The sequence below is a fragment of the Sminthopsis crassicaudata genome, chromosome 4 (assembly GCF_048593235.1).
Source record: "Sminthopsis crassicaudata isolate SCR6 chromosome 4, ASM4859323v1, whole genome shotgun sequence".
NCBI classification, from domain to species: domain Eukaryota; kingdom Metazoa; phylum Chordata; class Mammalia; order Dasyuromorphia; family Dasyuridae; genus Sminthopsis; species Sminthopsis crassicaudata.
In genome coordinates this window covers 118,994,484-119,020,985 of record NC_133620.1, presented here as the reverse complement: position 1 = coordinate 119,020,985, position 26,502 = coordinate 118,994,484, and the positions used below count along the sequence as shown (strand labels likewise).

The window sequence follows — 26,502 nt, the reverse complement described above, 5'->3', positions numbered from 1 at the left end:
AGAATTTGGCCTAGTTACCTGGAAGATAAGAACTATGCAATGATTCATGACAACTTTATAGAAAAAAATTTATTAAATGCAGTCTGTAGATTAGATGTGTGCTCTCTACTGGGTAGAGGAAAAGACAATTTTATATAGCATTAGGGCTTCAGAATATAAGTATTCCCTGAAGGGAGGATCAGTCAGCATAGGCGTGTGTTACTAAAGAAGGATTTGCAAAAATTTGCCCCTGGACATCCTTAAAATAAGTATCTTGGTGAGTTAATAATCAATTAATCAATAAGTATTTTTTTAACCATTTAACCATTGCCTGATGGAAAGCAAGTTTGTCCCAGTGAGTCAGGAGGACCTAAGTTCAAATGCATCTCAGACACTTATTTGCTGTGTCAACTTGGACCAATCACTTTAACCATATCTGCCTTAATTTCCTTATTTGTAAAATGAGCCAGAGAAGTAAATGCAAACTACTCCAATATCTCCACCAAGAAATCCCCCATTGACTTCACAAAGAGTCAGATATGACTGAAAAAAAAAAAAAAAGATTCAATAACAACATATATTCCTAGTACTGTAACTAGCTAGGTATGGAGGATACAAAAATGTTGTCCCTAAATAATATTATTGAATAAAATTACTGTCTATTTAGGGAGAAAAGACTACACAAATTAAATGAATAGAAAACAGTTATGAAACCCACAAGTTAGTTGTTACTACTCAAATTGTATTTATTTAAATGTCATATCTACTAAACTCCTATCAGTATATAATCAGATAACAAAGCAAATACATTTTTTGTTTGTTTCTTTGTTTTGTTTTGTCTTTGGAACTTTGATGCTTATCTTATATAATATTTATAAAGCACTTAACACAGTACCTGGCACATAGTGGGTATTAAATAAATGCTTGTTTCCTTCCTTCCCTCACACAATTGCCAAACAGATAATCCTGAAGTACAAATCTGACCATGTCATTAACCTACTCTGTAAATTCTAGTGTACCCCTTATTACTTCTAAGATCAAATATAACACTTTAATGTCATTTAAAATCCTCCACAGCTTGACTCTAATTTATCTTTACAGTCTTATTATATGTTACTCTCTTGTGCATTCCTTGATCCAGGCTTTTAGCATTTCTTACACACTAACAATTCATCCCTTACATGCTATCTCCCATGCTTAGATCTCTGCACAGGTGGTCCTCCATATCTGGATTGTACTTCTTGCTCACTTCTGCCACTTAAAAACATGAGTTTATTTTGTTGATCTGCTTAAATGTCCTATACAAAACCTTTCCTGTCCCCTCCAGCTTCTAGCTCCTCTGACTGAAATTACCTTGGGTTCCTTTTCTATATGCATTTCTGGATGCATTTTGCACATTGACTTTCTATATCTGAACATTGGTAGGTCAGCATCCTAAAAAGCAGAGAAATTACTTTCCCAACGGTCAAAGCTATGGTTTTTCTACTAGCCATGTGTAGCTATGAGTGTTGTGGAGTATAAGGAAAAATGAGTGGCCCATAATCAACGCTTTCCAATTGTGGTGCTAGAGAACACTTTTGAGCATCTCTTGGACAGCAAGGAGATCAAATCAGTCAATAACTAAAGAAATTAATTCAGACAATTCACTGGGCAATCAAAAACTGAAGATGAAATACTTTAGCCACATTATAAGAAAATGAAATTCATGGAAAAGAACCTGTATTGGGAAAGATTGAAGTCAAAAGGGACAGAAAAGGATGAGATGGATAGTATCATAGAAACAGTGATCATGGGCAGACTTCTAGATATAGTAAAAGATAGAAAGGCACGACATGCTGTAGTTCATAGTATCAATAAAGAGTTGAATTGTCATTTTTGTCCTGAAGTGCCTGTCACAGTGTAGACAAGTAGACAACTTTTTAAAAATATTTGTTAAATTGATTATTATATTATCAAATATGTTATCAAACACCAAATTATATCTATTTCTAATATAAAAGTATTGGTACAGTGGAAATATTGTGGGATTTTATAAAAGATTATCCAGTTCAAATCCCAGCTTTGTCATTTATTTTCTGTATGATTCTAAACACTTCTTGTGCCCCCATTCTCCATCTGTCCACTGAGGAATTTGGACTTGATGACCTGTGAGTCATTTTTCATTCATGTCCAACTCTTCGTGACCCCACTTTAAATTTTCTTGGCAGAGGTACTAGTGTAGTTTGCCATTTCCTTCTTCAACTCATTTCACAGATGAGGAAACTGAGGCAAACTGTATTAAGTGACTTGCTCAGAGTCACACAGCTGATAAATGTTGGGGGCTGGATTTGAATTCAGAAGAGGAATCTTCCTGACTCCAGACCTGGCATTCAATCCACTGTACCACCTGTCTGCCCCACAGATCCCCTATAATTCTCTAAATGTATGATCTTTTGATTCTTTTTTTGGACAAAGGAGAGAAGCATTTGGTGAATGCTTTCCAAGTGGACCTTGAAGGATGACTAGGATTTGAATCATTAAAGGGTAAGGACATTCTGGTATAAAGACTCAACTAATGTGTGAGGTAGCTTAAAACCAATCTTGGCCAAAGAAACCAAGATTGTCTAGATGTCATTTTGTAGATCTTTCCAGATTTGTGATTCTTGTTTTCCTATTATATATAAAAGATGTTCTTGAAGTAATTTTAAAGTATTAAAGGATACACACACTGGCATATAGTAGGTGCTTAATACATGCTTATGGACTCATTCAGAATACATTGAGTTTTTTGTGGGGTTTTTTTGGATTTTCTATTTGAAGGATGTCAAGGGTTTCACCATAGCTTCCTCCATGCTTTCCCCAACACATACCCAACCTCCCCTTCCTTTAGTAAAAATTGCATGTCATCTTTAGGACAAGCTGTCTAAATAGCCCACAATTTGGTGTATGGTGTAGTCCTGGGCTGGAGGTTTGCCCTCCATGTGCCTTCTGCAGGGGAAGACAATTAATTCCTTCACTACTGCCTAGGAACAACAAGTGCTCGCCGGGTCTCTCCACCCATAAGTTGTGTTTCTATAATGTCCTAGATCAGCAGTAGAGTCCATTCCACATATGGCCCTGCGAACACTAACTTCACCCCAGGAACTACACAAAGGGCAAGACCCAACTTCTCCCTGAAGCCCTGGCCAAAAGCCATGACCCCATTTCAAGGGAAGGCATGGGGACTCCCATTGTCTCTACAGAAAAGGCCCCTTCAGCAAACCTCCTCCCCTCTCTAGCCCATGGCAATGTGACCTCCACTGTGTTTGCTGAAACTCTATTGTGTTCCCTTATTGTCTTGTATTATGAATGCTCAGGGCCATCCCTTCCTCTCCAGGGTCTGGACCCCCTCCCTTGTATAGGGCTATTAATTGACGGGAGTTTCTCAGTCATTGTCATGAGGCACACACATGCCCTGGTAACAGAAACCATATGCAAACCCTTTAATGAATAGCTCTGGACCTTCTCCTTGCATCCATTAGAAATATTCTATCTTTCTGCGGACGCCTGGTCCTAAGCAAGTCCCACAGTTACTTCTTGAATCTGAAATCCCTGATCACAACTGTGGAGTCTGGGTCTTCTCTCACTTTGCACAGTGAGGCTGCATCAAACCCAGCTTAGCAGGGGGGAATGCAGCATCTGCCGGGGAGCCCCTTCACATGCCCATCTTGGGGAGGGGGGATGGGGAAGGGGACACAGAGGTTTCTTCCACTCAACAGATGGCAGGGTGCTATTGGCACTTGGTTTATTTGGGTACTTACCATATATGATTTCTTTTTATGAGGTATCACAAAAAGCCTTAGTGCAGTTTTACTTTTTTAATTATCCATATTAAAAATATATTAGTTTTTTTTTAAACCTTAAAACTGCTCTAAATCTTTTGGTATATCCTATATTTATCTATCTTCTTCTTGAAGAGTAAAAAGCTTGTTGAAGATTTAGGGAGGAAGGATTCTCTAGGATTCCTTCTTGGGGGGAAGGATTCTTCAATATTTAAGGATTCTTTGGGACAATGTGAAAATTCTCTGTTTAAAAAACTGTGATGTTTTATGAGGAACTGGTATTCCTGATTCCCTCAATTGCTAGTGCTCTCCCTCTTTATAATATCTATATACAAACACACAAATATATATATATATATATATGTAAAGATACACAAAAATATACATCTTTTTCTTTTTATGCATACTTATCAATGTACATAATCTCACCCAATCAAATCTCAGCTTTTGGAGAAGAACCAGTTCATTTTTTGCCTTTGGATTCCCAGATCTAGTACAGTTCTGGGTACACGGTAGGTGCTTAATAAATTTTTGTTGATTGATTAACTCTTTAACATTTGCATTATTCTTTTGAAGTGATCACATTTCAAAACTATAACAAAGAGAAAGAAAAGAATAATTATGAACCAGTGGTTCAATGATTTCCATCATTTCCTCTTCCTCTTTTTACAGGTTATCTTTTTTCTAAGTTGATAGTACATCCTTTTTGATCAGTTCCATCTTGGTATCATTCTTATTTCTGAAATACTCTTTTGCCTGATTCACAATGTCATTAATTCCTGATCATAGGTAACTTCTCTTGTCCATACTTTTTGAAACAGTCCAATAATCTCCATAATACAAATATCCCTTCAGGGCATGGTTTATCTCTTCCCTTCTCACCATTTCTCCTCTTTTCCCCAAACCAGATATAAAATACATCTGGTGAATCACACTATCTGCTTCTCTTTTATAATTCCATATTGAAAACATAACTTTCTTCTTAATTCCCCCCACTTCAAGCTTTGATTTCCTCATTTATACATTATCACACATGTTAACTCAAGGGAACCTTTATTTAGTCCTTTACTCATTAATTTCAAACACATGTATGTATGCAAGTGTATATGTATGTGTATGTATATATATGTGTGTATATATTCAATATCTATATCTAGAATACTGTGAGCAATCATAGGAATGTTGAGTAAGAACACAAAGGAACTGCCCATGTAGTCCAGTTTGCTTTTTCTTTTTACAAATATAGAAACAAAGGCCCAGGGAAATTAAATGGGTCTCCCAAGGGATAGCAGGTCGTATCAGAAACAATATTAAAACACAGGTCCCTTGATTTTATTTGTACATATTGGGATATTAAAGGCTGAAATGCTGACTAGATTCATAAAGCTTAAATGAATTAGTGGATGGTTATATGAAAAACTAACTTTGGAGTTATGTAAAACCTTTGTAGATAATGAGGAGAAGGGGAAGGAAAAAGGTACTACAAATCATTCCTGCCTCCCTCTCCCAATATATATTTCTTGGTGACTTTTTCAAAGACCAGTCCCTTATAAATAGACCCACTGAAGTAATTCTTAGGAAGTAGAAACTAGACTTGTGATTTCATTGTACAGTGAATTTCCAGAGAGGGAACTTCCCTCTACCAAAACAGATTATAATTTATATGGATTGTCCAAAAGATGCAATGGACACCTTAGTCTCCTTAGTTCTCCTTAGACTCCTTAGTTCCCAGGTCAGTTCCATCCCCTATACTATGCTGCCTCTTAAGTCAATCATTACATTCTTCAATTAAATATTTATTTGGCTACTATGTCCCTGGCAGTGAGCGAGGATGTAAGGATACAAAAATGAATAAGGAATATTTCTAGGCCTAAAGGGCCTTATAATTAATACTATATTATTATTATAATTGATAATATAATATAATAATGAGTAAGTATATGGGGTCAAAGAAATTGATGGTATCTGTCCACAAAAGTTTAAAAATCAAGCTAGATAAGGATATAATTTTCACTGTACTTTCTTCCTTTTTCCCTTCATTTTCATCACTTGGGAGTGATATGACAAAAGTTTCAGTCTGGTAGCATAATGGATAGAAATCTGAATCTGGAATCAAAAAAACCTGTTTAAATCCAGCCTCAAATGAGTTTTCTCATTTATAAAATGGTAATAATAATAACACTTACTGACCAACCTTATAGTGAGAATGAGGAATGAAATGAGCATTTACTAAGCATCCATGTGTCAGGCACCATTTTAAACACTTAACAGATAATATCTTATTTGAACCTCATAACAATTCTGGAAGGTAGATACTATTATTACCCCCAATTTAAAGTTGAGGAAATTGAGACAGAGATTAAATAAATTACCCAAGATCACAGTTAGAGTCTGAGGCCATGTTTAAACTCCTCTTCTTGTCTTTTAAGCTCAATTTCCACTGTTGTACTTACCAGCCTCTAAATCTAAATGAAATAATATTTGTAAAGTACTTTGCAAACATTTAAGTGCTATGTAAATATTATTTTTATCACTATTATTTAAATACTCAATTTCTGTCAACAGTATCTCATTGGACTGAGCATAATGCCTATAATCTAGAATCTTGGAGAGGCTAAGGCTGATTGATTTCTTTAGTGGTTGAGTTCTGCCCTGTTGCAGACTATGTCAATTGAGTGTCTTCGCTAAATTTGTTATTAATACGTCCAGCCTATGGGAGCAGGGATCCACCAGACTACCAAAGGTGAGGCAAACTCTCCTATGTTGGAAATGGAGCAGGTCAGAACTCCTGTGACCAAGAATCCAGCTCACGAGGAGTCCCTACATTTTTATTTTGGATGAGAAAAGGAAAGAGACGTAGAGATACAGAGACTGAGAAACAGAGACAGAGGGAGGGAGGCACAAAGACAAAGAGAAAGAGATAAACAGAATTAGAGACAGAAACAGAGAGAAAGACACTTGATCCTTTAAAAAATAAAGTATAACAGTGGGAATTCCAAAGCTTTCTCTGTTTTCTTGGCCACCGTTATTGCTCCAAATAAACTGTAAAAGGTAAGAGAGATAGAAAAGAGGGAATCCCATAATTTTGAGCTTTTCTTTTCTTCCTTTCATAATTTTGTCTATTTTTGTCCTTCAGCCTCCTAACTTCTTTCATTTCTCATTCTCCCCTGGCACACAATGTGCAGTTACATATATTTTAGCCTATGTCACTAACCCTTTTTTCTCATGTTACCAAAGCTCTTTTTTAACTGGTCCTTGGTTTCTGTAATCTCAGTTATTTGTGTAATATTCCCTTTCCCTATTCTTTTTGTCAATGTTTCTTCATAGGATGGTATCATTTAGCTTCAAGCATCAGTTCTGTTTTCTAAATTGCCTTATATTGTTATCATCCCTTTGTGCTTCTATAATGTATTTTTTTCCACCAGCTCCCGCCAATCCCAATTGTCCCAAACGGGAAGCAGAATTTCTTAGTCTTTTCATTATCTGCCTTGACATCACATCTGTCTTTTCCTGTTCTAAACAAAATTTACTCAATCTGCATTGCTCCCTTTCCCCAACTTTCCTGACTTCATAAAGTTAATTGCAACCTTTAACATCACATGGTCTGAAAAAACACACCTCCTTAATTTTATATTCCATCACATCAGCACTTTCCTGTGAAAAGTTTGCCTTCTGTCTGTTCTCCTAAATGAATAATTCTCTAGTATTGGCAGGGATGAAGAAGGTAAAAATTATTCCCTGCCTTTTAAATATGTCTATCTCAAGTATCTTTGTGCAGTTTAGGATATCTTTACTTTTCTCTGTCCCATCAGTCTTTTTTATAGTCAATGAGTATCCTCTTCATAATGTACTTTTGTTAGCAAGGGATCTTCCGTTTGGCAAAAAGTTGGGTTATGCTCTCTCTGCCTTTCTCCTACCACCAATTTTCTTGGGAGGTAGCGATGGCAGAAAGGCAATAAATAGTCTTTCATTCTACTTCTCCAGTTCAAAATATCATCTAACCAGAATGTCATAAATCCCATATGCTCCCTGTTATAGTAATTCCTTAAATTGCTTTCATATACATTAATTTGTGTTCTTCATAATACCTCAATGAAAAAAATAGGAAATATTACCCTCACTTTAAGATGAGGAAACTGAGGTTCAGAAACATTGAGCCATTTTCCAAAGGACATACAGTTAGTAAATGGTAAAGCTGAGACCAAATGTCAATTCTTTTGATCCTTGACCTAATGGCTACCTCTTATTTACCCTACAAATTGTTCTCCCATTTTTGATGAACTACAACTTATGGGGAAGTGTATATTCATTAATCCATTCATTTTTGTTTGTTTGTTTTTTTCTTTTCAGCCCTACTCTCTTCTTCTGGCATTCAACCTCACCCAAAGTCCCACCCCATGTCTTTGGTGGTTCTTAAGGAAGTAGATATTAAGTACAATTGCCAAAATAAGTTAATATTCACTAATTCCCTCTCCCTTTCTCTTTCTATATTTTCCTTTATCCTGAAAAAAAAATTACAACCACATTAAATTTCCTTCCCTTCCTCCAGCTCCCCTTTTTTTGCCTACTTTTAAATCATGTGACATAACTAGTTAGGTCACATCTTCTATCTCTTGCTTATGAATCACTGAAAAAATGTTTCTTGACCTCTAGTTCCAGGAACTTTAAAATCAGTGTGTCCTTAAAATGAGCCCTAAGTAGGCACCTAATGACTTCTTGGATGACAAATTATCCTGTGAATTATTTTGTGTCCTGTTAACCTCTGACCCTTCCTCCCCCCAAAATTAGTTATATGTATGTATGTGTTTGTTTGTGTGTGTGTGGACTAATTGGGTCAGACCTGTGGCAGAGCATTCTGAGCTCCTATTGGTCTGATCAGCCATAATTATACATACTGTAACTTGACTCTAACACAGTGATGTCATTTTGTTCTTCTTTAAGAACAAAAGTCAACAGCCAACCATATATTTATGGAGAGATATAGATATAGATTCTATTTAGAATTAGATTATAATTTTATATGTTTTAATTAGGGTCACCTGATATATAGATATAGATATAGATATAGATATAGATATAGATATAGATATAGATATAGATATAGATATAGATATAGATATAGATATAGATATAGATATAGGTATAGATATACACACACACACAAACACATATATGTATGCATACACACATATGGGTAGATAGATAAAATAGATTCTTTTTCTTTCTAGAAGCCAAAAAAAGCTATAAGGAACCTGAGATCATTTAAATAAGCCTTCCCTTTAAGAGATGATAATTATTGTTCACCTTTACCATTGTATTTTCCAGATGAAACCCTTTCCCACAATGACCCTTTCTCCTCACTCTCCCTATGGCTATACTTTTGCTTCCTTCTTTCCCCTCAGGTATCAGTCCTTATAACACATGTAGTATTGTTTCTTATCCAAGCTGGTCCCATTTCTTCCATCACTTCACTCTGCTTCTCTCATCTTCTTGCCTTTGCTGCAGTTAGTAGAGGCCTGGTCCAGGCCTTAAGGCTCTTGCCTTTCAAAAGCCATGGCCATGTTAGCTTCTACCCAAAAGTAAGAGAGAGTACTGTCCAATTCATAAGATCTACTCTACACAAATACAGTCACTTTGTTGTCTGGATTGGATAAAAATTAAGCTACAGAGCTTATGTGAAGACCCAGAACCCTAGAACCCTCCTTTAATGGATTATCCTTGATTAATGAGTTTCTCAGTTTTATCTACTGACATTCCTCTTTCATATTTGTCTAAGAAGTAACTTTAAATCACATTTAAACAGATATTACAGAATCCCAAATCTCCCAACCTCTATGCTGCTGCTTCTTCTTCTTTTTTTTTTTTTCCAAAACTATGTTTGTTCTGTCTGGTATGAATCTTACCAATGTCTCTTTTGTCTTTTCGTACAACAATTACTAGAGAGCACCTTTCTCTTCACCCTTCTTCACAAACTTACCTTCCAAATTGTCTAATTGTGCATTTGTCACTGTTACAGATAAGCTCCAGAATTCCTCTAGTAAATACCATGAAGATTTAATGAGTAGAGGGTGAGGGATAGGCTATGTGGAGAAACTGATAACATCCTCACTTCCAGTTAGCATAATAATCTCAAAGTATGTTTACACGGACTCAAACACATAGAGAATTTCATCATTCGAGGTGGTTGCATTGTCAAGGTCTTCTCACATGAAGAAATCTGGCCAGATGGGGTGATGCAAGCCTATGGTCCCTACTACTGGGGATGCTGAGGCTTATGGATTGTTTGAGTTTAAGAGTTCTGAATTTCAACACAGATAAAGTTGATTTGGTATCTGCCTTAAGCCCAATGCCAAATAGTGAACCTTAGTAGTTGGAGGCCATGAGGCTGCCTAAGGAGAGGCAAAAAAAAAAATAGTAAATGGTAAAGGGCTAAGCTTCTAAGCTAATCAGCAGTGACAGTCTCTGACTGACTGGTCACTATATTTCTAGCCTCTTATAAGATAGGGAGACTGTGTACCAAAGAGAGAGAGAGAGAGAGAGAGAGAGAGAGAGAGAGAGAGAGAGAGAGAGAGAGAGAGATAGTATAACACTGATGATAAAAATATATAAAAAGAGACTTCCCATTTTTATCCATGTACAAAGTGCATTGAGACAAAGAATTATAATTCTTCTGTTCATATCAGGGATAGATCCCCTAGTCAGAATCTTCCGTTAACACTTAGTGGCTTTTGGATGTCTCATCCAAGAAATATAACTAATCATCCCTTTTTTGCAAGAAAAATTTGCCCAACTCAAAAGTCCACAATCAACAGCAGTAGTGAGTAAGAGATTTGAGATGTGAGGTGGTCAGAGAGAAGGAACAGTAGGAAGACCTAAGACATCGCAAAAATTGGTATAGAAGGGAGATGTAAAGAAAAGAAATAAACATTTATATAGAACCTGCTATGTACAAGGTACTGTTTTCAGTTATTCAGTTGTTTTTCAAACTTGTCTGACTCTATGATGCTATTTAGGTTTTTTGGGCAAAGAGACTGGAGTTTATCATTTCCTTCCCCAGCTAATTTTATAAATGAAGAGCTGAGGCAAACATTGGAAATGATTTGCCTCAAGTAACAAAGCTAGTATCTGAGACCAGATTTGAACACATGAAAAAGAGTCTGTCTGACTGCAGGCCCATCATTCTAGCCACTATACCACTTAGCTGCCCTTCAAAGCACTATCCTAAGTGAGTTTTTTAACCAATATTATCTGATTTTTGAACCTCACAAGTCTGAAGTAGATGTTATTATGAGCCCCATTTTACAAATGAAGAAACTGAGACAAACAAGTTAAGTGACTTACTCAGGTTCTAACAATATCTGAGGATGAAATTGAATTCAGGGCTTCCTAACTCCAAATAGTACTCTATCCACTACATCACCAACTGCCAGAGAGAGTTGAATCTGTAAGGGACTGATCAGGAAATATTCCAAAATGCATAGCAATCACCAAAAAAGGTCTTAGAAAGCAAAAATAGTTTCTATCTACAATGGACCTTGCCAAGAATCTAATGACAGCCCCCCATGACACATTTAATTTTCTTGAAACCCAATCTAGTAATATATTTAATGCTTCAGGGACAGTGCCTACATAGTATTTCTAACCCAGAGAATTTTAAAGCAATTATTAGTCATTTATTTACTCTTTATGTTTCAGAATGGAAAGAAGATGCAAAGGAAGCTTTGACAATGGTCTTGAAGTTTTACTTGGGGGGGGGGAGAAAAGGAAGAAATAGATCTCAGAATAAAAAGGGAAAAATACTAGACTTGATGAGTTACTGTGTAGACACCTTCCGGGGGGAAAAAAAAGAATCCTTGTTAAATCTTGGCTATTATTCTTCTGGTTGGAGAAGTTACATGTGGGCTATATTGAGTAACCATGTTCACATCCATTTTGCCTTCATTATCAGAAATAGATCTCAAAATCCCAAGACTTCAAATCCCTGATTTTTCATGTTATACTGAAAGAGACTAAAACTGTGGTCTATTTTTAAACCAGCACACTGGGAACATTTAGACTCACATAATTCAGTTGAGCAATTTTTAAAAATCCTTATTTCATGTAGTGACTTATTTGCTCTAAAGTTATATCTTTTTGCACTGATTACTTATCAACATTAGGAGAGCTAAGAATTCAGTTCTGCTGCAGGCTATACTTTCAACTCATAACTTGACCTGAGGTCAAGAAAAATAAGCTCCTTATCTCACCTGAGTTCTTCAGAAGTACATCACTTCAGTTCATCTGCTCTGAAACTTCTGAACTTCATCTCTATGACTTCACAACATGGAAAAAAAAGTAGACTTGTTGAGGAGCAGTGTCCTAGCGAATGGCCAAAACTTGAACATCCAGAGGATTGGAGAACACCTAGTTGATAGAAATGGAAGAGATCTGTTCTGGTTATCCTAACTATGTCCTTGTTTGTACACAGCCAGACCCAAAGGTTCACTCCTTTGAGATTCAACCTCTGTTTCTGCTATTGAAGAACCAGAAATGGATCATTTTAAATTCTTTAAATTAAGCACAATTCAAGAAGTACAATGAGAAGGGGGAAAAATCACTTCTTTCTCCTTCCTCCCAATTTTTTGTGTCTTGAATCAAATGTGTTGAAAGCATCTTAGAATGAGATTTACAACCACTCAAAGCCTGTTTGTTCTTGTTTCACATCATACAGTATACTCAGAGGTTGCCTGATTACATAAGGTAACACGGGGAACAAGAAACAGATGTCAGTTATAGAATGGAGTGGAGGAGGAAAGACTATTTAGGTGCTTGAGCTTATTTGGTAATGTGAGGCAGCTTAGTGTATGTAGTGGGTACAATACTGAACTTTAAGTGAAGAAGATCTGGGTTCAAATCCCATCTTGGACAGTTATTAGCTTCTTGACTCTGAGCAAGATGTTTAACCTCTTGTGGCCTTAGTTCCTCAGATATGAAAAGAAGTTTAACTGGATGGCTTCTATGGATACTATGAATTTTCTATTTTAGCAACAGAAGTCCCTGAGGCTCTGTTAAACACTGAGTTGTCAATGGCAGCCAAGAGCATTTTAAAGCACAGGCAAAAGTAGCTACTAAAACGGTTGCTCATCTTTTGTTCTTGAAGAGGATCATGGCATCAGGAAGATGATGTCATGACTTGCAAGTGAATTGGATTTAAATGAGGGAGAGCTGTGCAAAGTCACTAATCTTGTTTTCTCCTTTGGAGCCATCTGGGTCCAGTGGCAAGACGTGGATCAGGATAACTAGAGGTAGTCCCAGATAACTAAAGCTAACAATTCCCTGAATGAAAAGTCTGTCCTAGAGAAGTAATTGCAGTGTGGAATTTCTAAAATGTTGGAATGCTCTGCTTAAATAATGGGGTTAAGGGGAAAATATGACAAAACAAAACAAAAATTCCAAAAACTTTAAAATAGACTAACAGGTGAGCCTTGTGTGGAGAGTAGGAAAGAATATTCGCTATCAATTCTAATTGGCTATAAGAATCTGAAGACCAGGTAGTTGTAGGAAGAAGGAAGATTGTCTACACTTTGTTGATAGAGAAATTAAGAAGGGAAAAGTAAATTCTGTTATCTTGACATCACACAAGAAGTCAGTGGTAGATCTAAATGTGCCAAGAAAGTCTGAATCTCCTTTTTCCTAATCTTGTAGCTTATCTATCAGACCAAATTTCCTCTAGGAACTTTAGCACTTATTTCATAAGTTTATTTCTACCTTCAATCCCTGTTGAAGGGATGAGGTGGAGAATCAGAAAATAGGGGATTTTAAAAATAGATTTGGGTTTGTGTCTAAGAAGAGGGGAGGGAGGAAAGGGGAAGTGTTAGTTTTTACATGCCTGTGTCTGTGTGCCTAAGTTGAGCCAGACAATACCCATTTGAGTGACTTTTGTGGTTGTAGGATAATAAATACCAAACAGTCCCTCCAGAATTCTATGTTATGGCATGACATGGTTGGGCCACGTCTATCTGGATACATTCCAAATAAGTCCCACTGACAAACATGTACAGGGTGCCTTTCACATTTACTTTGGAATTAGAAGATGGATTATTTGAGCATGTATTCTGAAACCACAAGGCCACGCTAGACACAGCAGAGAAAACAAGCTCCCAGCAATCCGAAAACAATTCTAGATATAGTGAAGTCAACAAATGGGCAGGCTCAAAAGATAGAGCTGGGCACTTATGGAGCTCTGGTGCTTTCAGTGAAGGGGAGGTAGCAAAAGGCTTGTTCTGGCTTGCGTTGTGCTTTAATCCAGGAACTGCAAAAATCAAATATCATCCTATCCCACTTTGTAATGACACAAAGAAGGACAAGAATCATCTTTGTTCCAGCCCCCCATCCCTGCCAAGTCCCTTGGTCACAAGTGCTTAAACACCTCTGAATCTCCACACCCTTAAAAATTAAAAATAAAAATCTGTGGAGTGATTAGTTGTCATTGATCAGTGTTTCATTTAAATTAACTAGGCTAGGGAAAGATCCTGAAAAATAACAAAGATGCCAAAAATATTTTCCATCCAAATTACTAGGAATGAACATTCATGAGTACCTAAGGAAAAATGAACCTGCACATCAAGCTCTCTTGTAGTTTTCTTAACTTCAAACTCCTGTCTCAATTCAATTTACTGGTCTTTGTATCGCAGGTCCATAAAATCCCAGAAGCTATTTTCCTCTGGAACAAAGGTCTAAAAGCATTAATGAGACCCTTACTAAGAATAAGAAACTCTTGGAGTTGTAAGGTGTATGGGCTATTTTGAAGTTAAATACCTATTTAACTTCTCTTATGCATAACTATCCCTACCATTTAGAACTGAGAAGTCTTAGATGAAGGAGAGTTCTGAATATACCCAAACACTCACCTTTTGATCTAAATATTTCCACCTCAGGACTTTCAATTCTCTATCCAAGGCTTTACATTCATATCTTCTTCTAGCAATCTCAGAGTTCCTATACCTCAAATGCTAAAGAAGTAGGTGAATTGAAAGCCAAGAAAGTCAGATTTGGAAGAGACATGATCAGTCATTATCAGGGTTTTTCTTTCCTTAAGCCTTGTCAGGAGTAGTTTTTAACCAACAAGGGAAGTCATCTCAAAAACCATCCAGGAAACATTCCCAAACATTCATTTTCAATTCAGCCTGTTCACAATTTCACTTTCTTGTGAAATCTAGTCTCCTAATTGTTCTCTAACACATTTCCATTCAATATTCATTTAGCAACTATTTGTTAAGCCTTTATTATATTCTATACATAGAGTTTGTTATTTATCAAAGGAGATGCATAATCTGTATACTCAAAGAACATAAAATTTTTGGAGGGTAATAAAATATACAAAAATAAATAAAATAAAATACAAATTTAAAATATAAATGCATAAGAGAAGTACAGAGATTAGGTGATAGATCAGTTAAGAGTTAATGTAGTAGTATCAGTCAAAAAGCATTTAGTAAGAGCCTACTTTGTGCCTGAGAATACAAAGAAAGGCCTTCTCCAAACTTAAAAAAAAAAAATTCTCCAAAACCCCTGCCTTCAAGAAGCTTATAATCTAATGAGGGAGATAACAGGCAAACTACAGTCTATATATAAGGTATGCACAACAAAATTGGAGGTAATTTCAGAGAAAAGGCACTGAAAAGACTAGAAAAGAGTTGTTTTTTTTTCCCCAGATGGGATTTTAGTTTAGTTTAATTTTGAAGAAAGCCAAGAGGTAGAGATAAGAAGGAAGAGGATTCCAGGCACGGAGGACAATCAGTTAAAAATGCAGGAATCAGAGGAATAAATGTGCTCCATAAGAAAAAAAAAAGATTCTAGTGTCATTAGATCATAGATTAATAAGACAACAAAATATAAGTAGACTAAAAAGTCTACTTGAACACTAGAAAATGTTCAAGTTATGAAGAGCTTTAAAGACAGAGAATTTTATATTTGATCTTGGAAATAACAGGGAACTATTGGAGTTTGAATGGAAGTGAAGGGAGGCTTAGGAGAAGGGTGATATAGTCAACTGCTGTTTGGAAAGATCACTTTAGCATCTATGAGGATGATGAACTGGAGAGACTAAAGACAGGGAACCCAAACAGAATTATATTTTTGTAGTCCCGGTGTGAGAAAAGAATACCTGCACCAGAATGGTAGTAGTGAGACAAAAGAAAGGAGAATATAGGAGAGGTGTTATGAAGAAAGAATCAAGATTTGGCCACAAATTGAATATAGGGGGAGGGAGAAGGTAATGTAGGGAGGAGTAGATTATAACACATAAGTTTTTAGCCTAACTGACTGGAAAGATGGTGATGGTCCTTGATAGTAATAAAGAAATTAATAAAGACATTAAGACACTTCTTAATGTCTAAAAAAAATTAGGATACTTAACACTTTCTAGCTGTGTGACCCTGGGCAAGTCACTTAACCCCAATTGCCTCATTTTTAAAAAAGGAGTTTGAGGAGGAAGAGGGAAAAGATGAGTTGAGTTTTGGATGTATTGGCTTTTAAGATCATTTGTGCTCACTCTTAAGAAGCAATGAGATGCAATGGCTGGAATTAGTTAGAATATTTTACTTTATTTCTTTAGTTCTCACCTTCTTCACCTATAAAAGGAAGAAGCTTGAAAGAGATAATCTTCAGTTTAGCTCTGCATCCTAAGATTTTAAGATCTAAACAGCTACAGTTACCCTTAGGGAAAGGGTGTGATGACAATTAAATATCACCAAAGGTGAGAAAATTCTAAAGATAACAAAGGTGTGGTGTGGTTACTAGAAGAGTTTTCTTTGGGTCCAATCCATTATGAGTTTCCTCACCTCTCCTATTCCATGGCACAAAGCCCACATCTTCATTAATCTTCTACTCTCTGACTGAAATCTTGGAGAAGGAGGTGACCCTTATCTTTATCAAGACTAGGCCCTCTGTATACCCTATCCTATCTCAGATATTATACAGCTACATGGCCCATGGACCATTCTATGCTTCCTTCAAACCCTTCCTATTTACTTTTTTTTTTTTTTTTGGGGGGGGGGAACTGAGGCAATTGGGTTACACAGCCAGCAGGAAGTGTTAAGTGTCTGAGGTCACATTTGAACTCAAGTCCTCCTGACTTCAGGGCTGACACTCTACCAACTATGCCATTTAGCTGCCCCCTTCCTATTTGCTTTCTAAAAACTGTCCTCAAACATTCTCAGGTTTTCCTTTTCCTTAAAAATCTTCACTAGACCCAATCAACCTCTCAAGTGAGAGTTCTATATCTGTCTTCCCTTTCATTGTCAAACTGCTAGTGATCTAATTCATTGACTCCACTTCTTCATCACCCACTCACTTTTCAACTCCTTGCCCTGTTATGCCATTTTAACAGTCTATGCAATATTCCATTCTTATAGTTCTTCCATCCTGTAAAGAGGATAAAGGGGTATATTTTCTTTTCCCCATACAGACTAAACTTATATTTGCACAGTATTCAGTTTGATTTTTATTTTTTTCTTTCTTATATTATTGTAGTCATTGTAAGTACTGTTTTCCTGATAATACTTATTTAGCCTTGTATGAATTAATAGAGATCTTCCCCTTCTTTTCTATATTTTTTCCTTATTTCACTTCTTGTGAATTAAGCAATCATCAGCAAACATAAGCATTTCTATAGTTTAAAATTAAGAAAAAAGCTTTTATGAGAAATACAGTTTCTTATATGGAAAAATTACTGTTAAATTTGTTAATTTAACACTCTCATAACAAATTGATTTTTTTGTTCTCTTAGAGACTTCTCTGTATTCTTCTATAAATTTCCTTAAAAATGCTTTAAGGATAATTGGGAGGAAAAGATATCTATTATTTCTCATAAACATATCATCCTCATGTCACCTTCTTGAGCAAAAAATTCTTATGATATCAAGGAAGTAAGGATGAAGTAAAAATAAATACCTTAAATAAAGAATAACTGAATAAATTCTGGTATGTGAATGTAAAGAAAAATTATTGAACTCTAAAAATGACAAATATGATGTACTCAGAGATTCACTGGAGGACTTTTACAAACCTAAGCAGAGTAAAATGAGCAGAATCAAGAGAACAACTTAACTTTAACTTTGAGAGAACTCAAAACTCTCATCAAAATGTCCACAATAGTGACTTCAAATAAACAATAATGAAACATAGCCCCCAACCACTTGACAGAGAAGTAATGAATGAGAGATACTAAGTGCAAAAGAAAATCAACAATATTGACCATTTTTGAGAATTTGCATTCTCAATACATTATCTGAGAATGTATTTTGTTTACATATTCTCAAACATATATTTTCTTTTGCAAATTAAGTTTGACTACTTACTTATTGAAAAAGTTCCTTTTATTTTACATCAACAATATCTTAAGTACTAAATTCAGTGGTCTTTTCTCAGTCCTTATTCTCTCAGGTTAAGATTCCAGTGACAATGGAAAGCTGAGAGTTTTTTTTTTTCCTTTATTATTCTAACTCCCCAAAACATGGTTACTCTGGTGATTTGAGAGGATTAGATGACTTCACATGTGATACCAACATGTAGCCTAATCCAAAATGGCAAAGGATGAGAAACACCCAGAAGGTTACTCCATGCATAGAGTATGAACTCCAGAAACAGTGATGATTTTGAGACCCCAGTGGTATAGACAGTCCAGTATTGCTGCTTACCTGAAGCTTATAATCTCTGAGGATTCACATTGTTCCTAGTTTTCCTCCTACTTCTCCAGTTCTTCCTTTTCTATATCGTTGGTTTACTCATCTTCCTCTTCCAGCTCCTAATGTAGATAATATGCAAGATTCTTTTATCTTGCCCTTGATCACTTTTATACTGTCGTTCTTCTACCTGAAATACATTCTTTTCTCTCATCTTCTCTTATTTGAATCTAACTCTATCACTTAAAGAATGAAGAACAAAGAAGATAATTTCTTTTAAATTAAGTTCAGAATTTAGCTATAAGAACCCATCCACCTAGTTTTAACCTTTCTTTTACTTTGTTCTCCCTCACTTTTTTATCATAAACTTCAAAAGATTAGTCAGCTAATAAGCATATATCAAGCCACTATTATGTGTCAAACGTTGCACTAAGGACACAAATACAAAGAGTAAAAAAATCGATATTTTCTGATTCTGTCCAAGGAAACAAATACATATAAAATTACATAAAGAATATATACCATAAAAGTTCTTAAATACAAGTTGGGATGGGCATTAGTAATTAAGGGAATCAAGAAAGCAGACATTCTTGAAAAACATAGTATAAACAAATACAAATTCATTTGCTAATAGATAAGTAATTAAAATATATGAATAAGTCATTCTCAAAAGAACTGTAAATTCTTTATATACAAACTCAATTTATGAAAGACAGCTCCAAATTACTGATAATAAAAGAAATGCACAGTTAAACAACTTTGAGAACTCACGTCATTACCATGAAATTGACAAAAATGACAAAAGTCAAAAATAGTTCATGTAGTTTAGAATTATTCCCCCAAAATTGACAAAAAAAATTCCATACCTTTTGATTTTAAAGCCCTACTTCTATATCGGAGATCTAGGAGATCAAGGAGGCCAAAGACATATTTGACAGCCTTTTCTTTAGTGGTTAAAATCTAAAAACAAAAGGCAATTCATCAATTGGGATGTGGCTAAACAAACTGGACCAATATGAAGAATTCAAAGAAGCATTAGAAAACATATGAATTAGTGCCAACAGGCATAAGCCAAATTAGGGAAATAATAGGCATATTTTCTATAACAATGTAAACAGAAGGTATTAAAGATGAATAAAACAACATTTAATAATAATGAAAAAGATTGGTCTCTGAGGAAAAATAAAATACTGTACCTCCATGTCTTTATTGGAGAGCTGGGAGTCTCTGTATATAGAGGGTTGCACATGCTTTCAGACATGATCAATGTATTGGTTGACTTTGATAATTTTTTAATTGTAAATGAGGGTTCATCATGTGGGAAGAAGAGAGGAATCATATTCAAAACTTAGTAACATAAAAACAAACTTTATCAATTAAAAACAAAGAATTTTTTAAAGAAAGGGAAAATATAATGTAATTTTTCAACTACACAATCAGAATCAATAAATTTAGGGAAGATTAGGGCAGAAGAGCTTGCAAACAAGATTAGCTAAATAAAATACAAAAACAACCCCATATTTTATACAAAATAAGTTTTTGGAGGTAATAGCCTTATTAATGTCTCTAATGACATATTAAGAAGGAGAATCAGAGTTGAGCAGATGATAAAACCATAGAAAATGGTAGGCAAAATATAATTTCTAAATCAGAATCACAGAATCAGAATTGGAAGGCCACCTTATCCAACCCATACCAGAAAAAGATTCCTATTTAAGACATCTCTGACAAATGATAGGTCTAGTTTTTACTGGGAGAATTCTAATAAAGCAGGCAGAACCAAGATGGCAGAGAGTAGATAGAACTTTGTCTGAACTCTTCCTGGCTTCCCTCAAAATCAATCCTAGAACAAGCTTCTGAACAGATCTTGGAATGACAGAACTCAGAAATATTCAGAGTATAATAATTTTCTAGCATATGATATCTTGGAAGCACTTCAGAAAAGGTCTATCTCAATAAGGCAGGGGAAACATAGTCCAGTACAGGTCCCACAAGAGGAGCCCAGGGTGGAGAGGCCTGACTTGGGGAATTTAGTGGGAGGCTCTTATTCAAAATAAAAAGCATTAGCAGCTACTCTGTCTTAGTTCAGAAAACAAATGGATTAGCAGACTAACTATGAAACCTCCAATTCAACTACAGAAGGCAAATAGTGAGCCCATGAACCATAGCACAAAAAACAGCTCTTGGCCAGGTCCACCCAGCACAGCAGGAAAGCCTGCAGCAGTATTGGTCCCAACACAATCAGTGAGAAGCCTCTGTTGCCCTGTGGAGAACAATCTTCCCTGTGCCCAAGGAACAGACCTCAATCTCTAAAAATGAGCAAAAAAGCAAAAAGAGTTATGACCACAGAGGATTACTAGGGAGGTAGGAAAGATCAGAATACAAACACAGAAGAGGACAAAAAAGGGAAAACACCTTCAGAGAAGTCTCAAAGAGTGACATGAACTAAAATCCAACCCAAAAGGCTCTTTTGGAAGTGTTCAAGAAGGATCTTAATAGAGAGAAGAAAATGGTGAAAAGAAGTGAGAGCTCTGCAGGAGAGTTTGGAAAAGGAAATACAGAAATTGACTGAAGAAAACATGTCCTTTAAAAAAAATGGTGAAATGGAAAAATATGTACTAAAGAAAACAACTTCCTAAAAAAATTAGATTTAGCAAAATGGAAAAAGAAAATAATTCCTTGAAAAATAGAATGGTAAAATGGAAAAAAAAAAGCCACTGAACAAAACAACTTCTTTAAAAGTACAATTGGCCAAATGCAAAAGGAGATTAAAAAGCTAACTAAAGAAAATAATTCCATAAAAATTAGAATTGAACAAATGGAAGAGAATGTCTCAATGAGACAGCAAGAATCAGTCAAAGAAAACCCTAAAAAATGAAAAAAATAGGAAAAAATGTAAAATCCTCAGTAGAAAAACAACTGATCTAGAAAAATAGATCCAGGAGAAACAATCTAAGAATTATTGGACTAAATGAAAGCCATGATGGAAACAAGATCTTAGACAACATCTTTCAAAAAAAAAAAAAATCATCAAAGAAAACTGCCCTGATATCCTAGAATCAGAGGGTAAAAAAGTCATTGAAAGATTCCACCAATTATCTCCTAAAAGAGACCCCAAAATAAGTGTTGCAGTTAAATTCCATAAATTATCAAATCAAAGAGCAAATACTGCAAGCAGCCAAAAATAATAATTCACATATGGAGAAGTCACAATCACAATTACCCAGAACCCAGCAGGCTTCTACTTTAAAGAAATGAAGGGCCTGGAATATGATATTCCAGAAAGCAAAGGAGCAAACTCCCCAATAAAACCTAACCATTATCTTTCAGGGGAAAGATGAACATTCAATGAAATAAATAATTTTGAATCATTTTTTATGAAAAGACCAGAACTGAATAGAAAATTTGATCATCAAATACAAGCCTCAAAAGAAGTATAAAAAGGTTTAAAAAGGAAGGGGAAAAAAAACTATGTTTTTCAAAGGTTAAATGTTTACACCCCTACATGGAAAGATGAATTGTATAACTCTTGAGAATTGTACCATTGACAATAGTATCTTAGAAGAGGAGTACTTAACGGGTGTAAATATAAGGTGACTTTAATGTGATAATATAAAAGAAATTAGGGGTAGAAAAGGGATTTTATTAGAGAAGAGGAAAGGGGAGGTAAAATGGAGTAAATTATATCAAATGAAGTGGTGCAAAAGACTTATTACAGTTTCAAGAAAGAAAGGAGAGGGATGAGTATTGTTTGAACTTTAATCTCATAGGATTTGTCTCAGAGAGAGAATATCATGCAAATTTAATTTGGGATAGAAATTTATCTCACCCTATAGGGAAATGGGAGTAAGAAGGGGGAAGGAAAAGGGGAGACTAATAAAGGCAGGGCAGAAGTAAAAGGAGAAAAGGATAAGGGGGGGGGCTGAAAAAAGAGAGGGAAGATTGAGGGAGATAATGGTCAAAAGCAAAATAATGGTGAAAAGGGAAAGGATGAGAGAGAGTATAACTGAATATGAATGGGATGAACTCTTCAATAATAGTAGCAGAGTGGATTAAAAACCATAATCCTACAATATGTTGTTTACAAGAAACACATCTGAAGCAGAGATAGATACAGGGTAAAGGTTAAAAGAAAAAAAAAAAAAGAGGCTGGAACAGAATCAATTATGCGTTAGCTAAAGTTAAAAAAAAAAAAAAAAAAAAAAAGCAGGCTTACTGATCCTGAACTCAGATCAAGCAAAAACAAAAATAGATCTAATTAAAAGAGATAAGAAAGGAAAATACATCTTACTAAAGGTTATCAGATAGAATAAAGTAATATCAATATTAAACATATATGCACCAAGTGATATAGCATCCAAAAGTTAAATGAGTTGCAAGAAGAAATAGACAGTAAAACTATACTAGTGGGAGATCTCTACCTTTCCCTATTAGAACTAGTTAAATCAAATCACAAAAATAAATAAGAAAGAAGTCAAGGAGGTGAATAGAATTTTAGAAAAGTTAAGCATGATAGATCTTTGGAGAAAACTGAATGGGAATAGAAAGGAATACACTTTTTTCTCAGCGGTACATGGCACACAAAAATTGACCGTATATTAAGGCATAAAAAAAACCTTACAATAAAATGCAGAAAGACAGAAATAGTAAATGCATTCTTTTCAGATCATGATGCAATAAAAATTATGCGCAATTAAAAACCATAGAAAAATAGACCAAAAATTTATTAGAAACCAAATAATCTAATCCTAAAGAATGAGTAGTGAAACAACAAATCATAGAAACAATAATTTCATCCAAGAAAATGGCAATAATGAGATAACATACTAAAACTTATGGAAGGCAGCCAAAGCACTTCTTAGAGAAAATTTTATATTTCTAAATGATTATATAAAAAAAAAAAAAATAAAGAGAATATCAATGATTTGGACATTCAACTAAAAAAAAAAAAACTTTAACAAAGAGCAAATTTACTCTTCCCCAATTAAATACCAAATTAGAAATTTTGAAAATCAAAGGAGAGATTAATAAAATTGAAAGTAAGAAAACTGTTGAACTAACAAACAAAACTAAAAGTCGGTTTTATGAAAAAAAATAACAAAATAAATTGTAGGAAGTTTTCTTTATATTGAATCATATTTTGCCTCTCAATAATTTCTACCCATTACTTTCAGACTAATTTCTCTTTTAGGTGATAACTCTTTAGGTATTGAAAGAGAGAAGGGAAGGGGGAAAGAATGATAATTTATATAATACCTCCTATGTTTCAGGCAGCTGTTAAATACTTTACATATATTATCTCAGTTGATTCTCATGCCAACCCTGAGACAAAATGCTGTTATCCCCATTTATATAAGTGTCTACACTTACTATATTTATGACTTGGGGGACACTTACTATATTTATGACTTGGGGCTATTATTTTTCCTGTTTTACAGATAAGGAAAACTGGGCTGAGAGATTAAAACAAATGAACAAACAAACAAACAAAAAAACTTGCTTACAGCTAGAAAGAAGTTTATGAAGTATTTTCTTTTTTTTTTTTAATTTAATTATAGTTTTTATTTAACAGATATAGGCATGGGTAATTTTACAGCATGACAATTGCCAAACCTTTTGTTATGAAGTATTTTCAATCTGATCTTTCTAATTCCAAATCTTGTGTTCTGTCCAGATAAATAATTGGTTCAGCAGATAGAAGAATGTTGGACCTGGAGTCAGGAAGACCCCAATTTAAACCCTTTTTCAGATACTTGTTAGCCATGTCATCCTCCTAATGGTCACTTAATCTATGTTTGTTTCAGTTTTCTCAATTGTAAAATGAGGATAAAAAATTTCTTTGTTGTTTAGTATATCAGTCATGTCTGACTCTTACTAATCTCATTTGAAGTTTTCTTGGCAAAAACACAGAAGTTTGCCATTTCCTTCTTCATGTAATGCGGGAGAAACTGAGGCAAGATAGAGATTAGAGAGTATTTAATAATTTATCTAAAAGGGAGAGATTTACTGGGACCAAATGGATCCATAATTGGTCCCAGGGTTGAATGAGACTATTGTCTCCAAGAATCCAACAGAGTTCTCAATGATATATATACATGTGGCTCAGACTTAGGGGGTAGACTGAAGCAGAGGCAGGGTCAGGGTGCTGAGAGCTGGAATGGGACTCTGACAGTGTGGGATGAACCACAGGGGTATCTGATATTCTGATAGCTTGGGATGGTGAGAGGCATTCTGATATTCTAAAACAAGATCTTTTATCCTTATAAAATATTTTGATAAAGAGGGAGGGGAAGTTTTGCAGGACTGAGCTTTGAGCTGACAATTATAAACTGAAGCAGAACAATTAGAGAAACTGAGTCAAGCCTGGGTCAGGATAATTAGGGAAACTGAGTCAGAACAATAAAAGAGAATTGCGGCATAACATTTCTCAAATGAGAAACTGAGGCAAACAAGGTTAAGTGATTTACTTACCCAGGGTTATCCACTTAGTAAATATCTGAGGCCACATTTGAACTTATAAGGATGAGTCTTCCTGATTCCAAGTCCAGTGCTTTATCTGCTGCATCACCTAGCTACCCCATTGGCTTGTCACTTAACCTCTCTTTGCCTCCATCTTTTCAACTGGAAATTGAGGATACTAATAACACATACTCAATAAGGTTATTTTGATGATCAAATGAGATAATATTTATCAAGCCCTTGGTATAATGCTTAGCTAACAGAAGACACTTAATAAATGCTTGTTCCTTTTCTTTCCCTATATGCTGCAAAGCAGTTGTTTGCAAGATCTGGCAGGGTCTTTCAGAAGCAAGAGTTAGCTTCCCAGCATGATTAAGCATCAAAAATTGGTCTTCACTGCAGACTTGGGATCTCTGATTTATATTTCAACAATCACATCTTTGTTATAATTAATAAGATTCTCTTTTAAAATGCAAATACCCTTGTAATGTCTATCAGTCATCCTCATTGACTTAATGTAAAAGGTGTCCCAAAGCAAAACAGAATTGAAGCAATCCAGGTAATTGGGGCAAAAATTCTACTTTTGGAGACTCTCCCTTGGGCAAGCTTGTTTTGGCCTTCCCCTTGTCCAGGCACATATCTCCCTTAGGCCAAATCACTATGAGCTATAGATGCTCCAGCCTTCCCATTCCCATTGCCCTCTGGGCACATTACTGCTTCCCTGTCCTTCCCACTTTACCCCTCCCAAAAGGCCTGATGGAAATATGTCTGTTTTTTAATGAATGTAACTTCCTTTTTTAAGCAAAAGGAACACAATAAAATTATGAGAACAGGAATTGCAAAGGGAAGGTATGACTAGGGCTCAAAGGAAGTCATTTTCTCTTTCTCCTCCCAGACCTCACCATAAAGCCCCATACAAATCCAAATAAAATGAATTCTGCCTTCAGAGCTCACATCCTGTAAAGTGTTATTGAAGTGAATTCTCTAAGACAACAATGCCACCCCTATGGGTGGCAATTTTAGAACTGAATTGACTTACAATAAAAATATGTAAGAATATATAATAGCCAGCATTCACATGGAATTTTAAGATTTGAAAAAAAATTATAAGTTTTATTTGACTCTTACACTAACCCTGTAAGGTCAGTATTACTATTATCTTCATTTTTCTAAATGGGGAAAGTGAGGCTTAGGGAGGTTAAGTGATTTGCCCAATTAATAAGTGACTGATTCAGAATTTGAATCCCCAGCATCAATGCTCTCTTCATTGTGTCATCTAAGTAACCAAAGATTTTCTTGGGGTGGTAGGTAAGTCTGTCTTTCATGTCTTCTGGAAAAGATGAGTCTTGGTTCCCTCTCTTTTTTTTTCCATAGTCCAATTTGTTAATTTAATAAAACATTTTAATTCATTATCAAGTAAATTTAATGAAGCACAATTTTTTAAAAATTCCAAATAAAAGCATGCTTTTCAAAAAATAAAGGTCAAAACTATGATAACACTAGCAATCTTTAAATTAGTTAATACACCAATTCATAGAATTTCATAACATTTTATAAAATCACAGAATTTCAGAATAGTCATTTAATTCAATTTATACCCA

General features: G+C 35.1%; 1 long non-coding RNA gene across 1 annotated transcript; it reads right to left on the bottom strand.

Annotated features, from left to right (window-relative positions):
* Positions 1–18,463: 18,463 nt before the first annotated feature.
* Positions 18,464–19,728, bottom strand: LOC141541093 (uncharacterized). Its single transcript, XR_012481654.1, has 3 exons — positions 19,639–19,728; positions 19,309–19,402; positions 18,464–18,564 (listed from the first exon to the last, which is right to left on the bottom strand). It is a non-coding gene; the product is annotated as an uncharacterized LOC141541093 (long non-coding RNA).
* Positions 19,729–26,502: the final 6,774 nt, after the last annotated feature.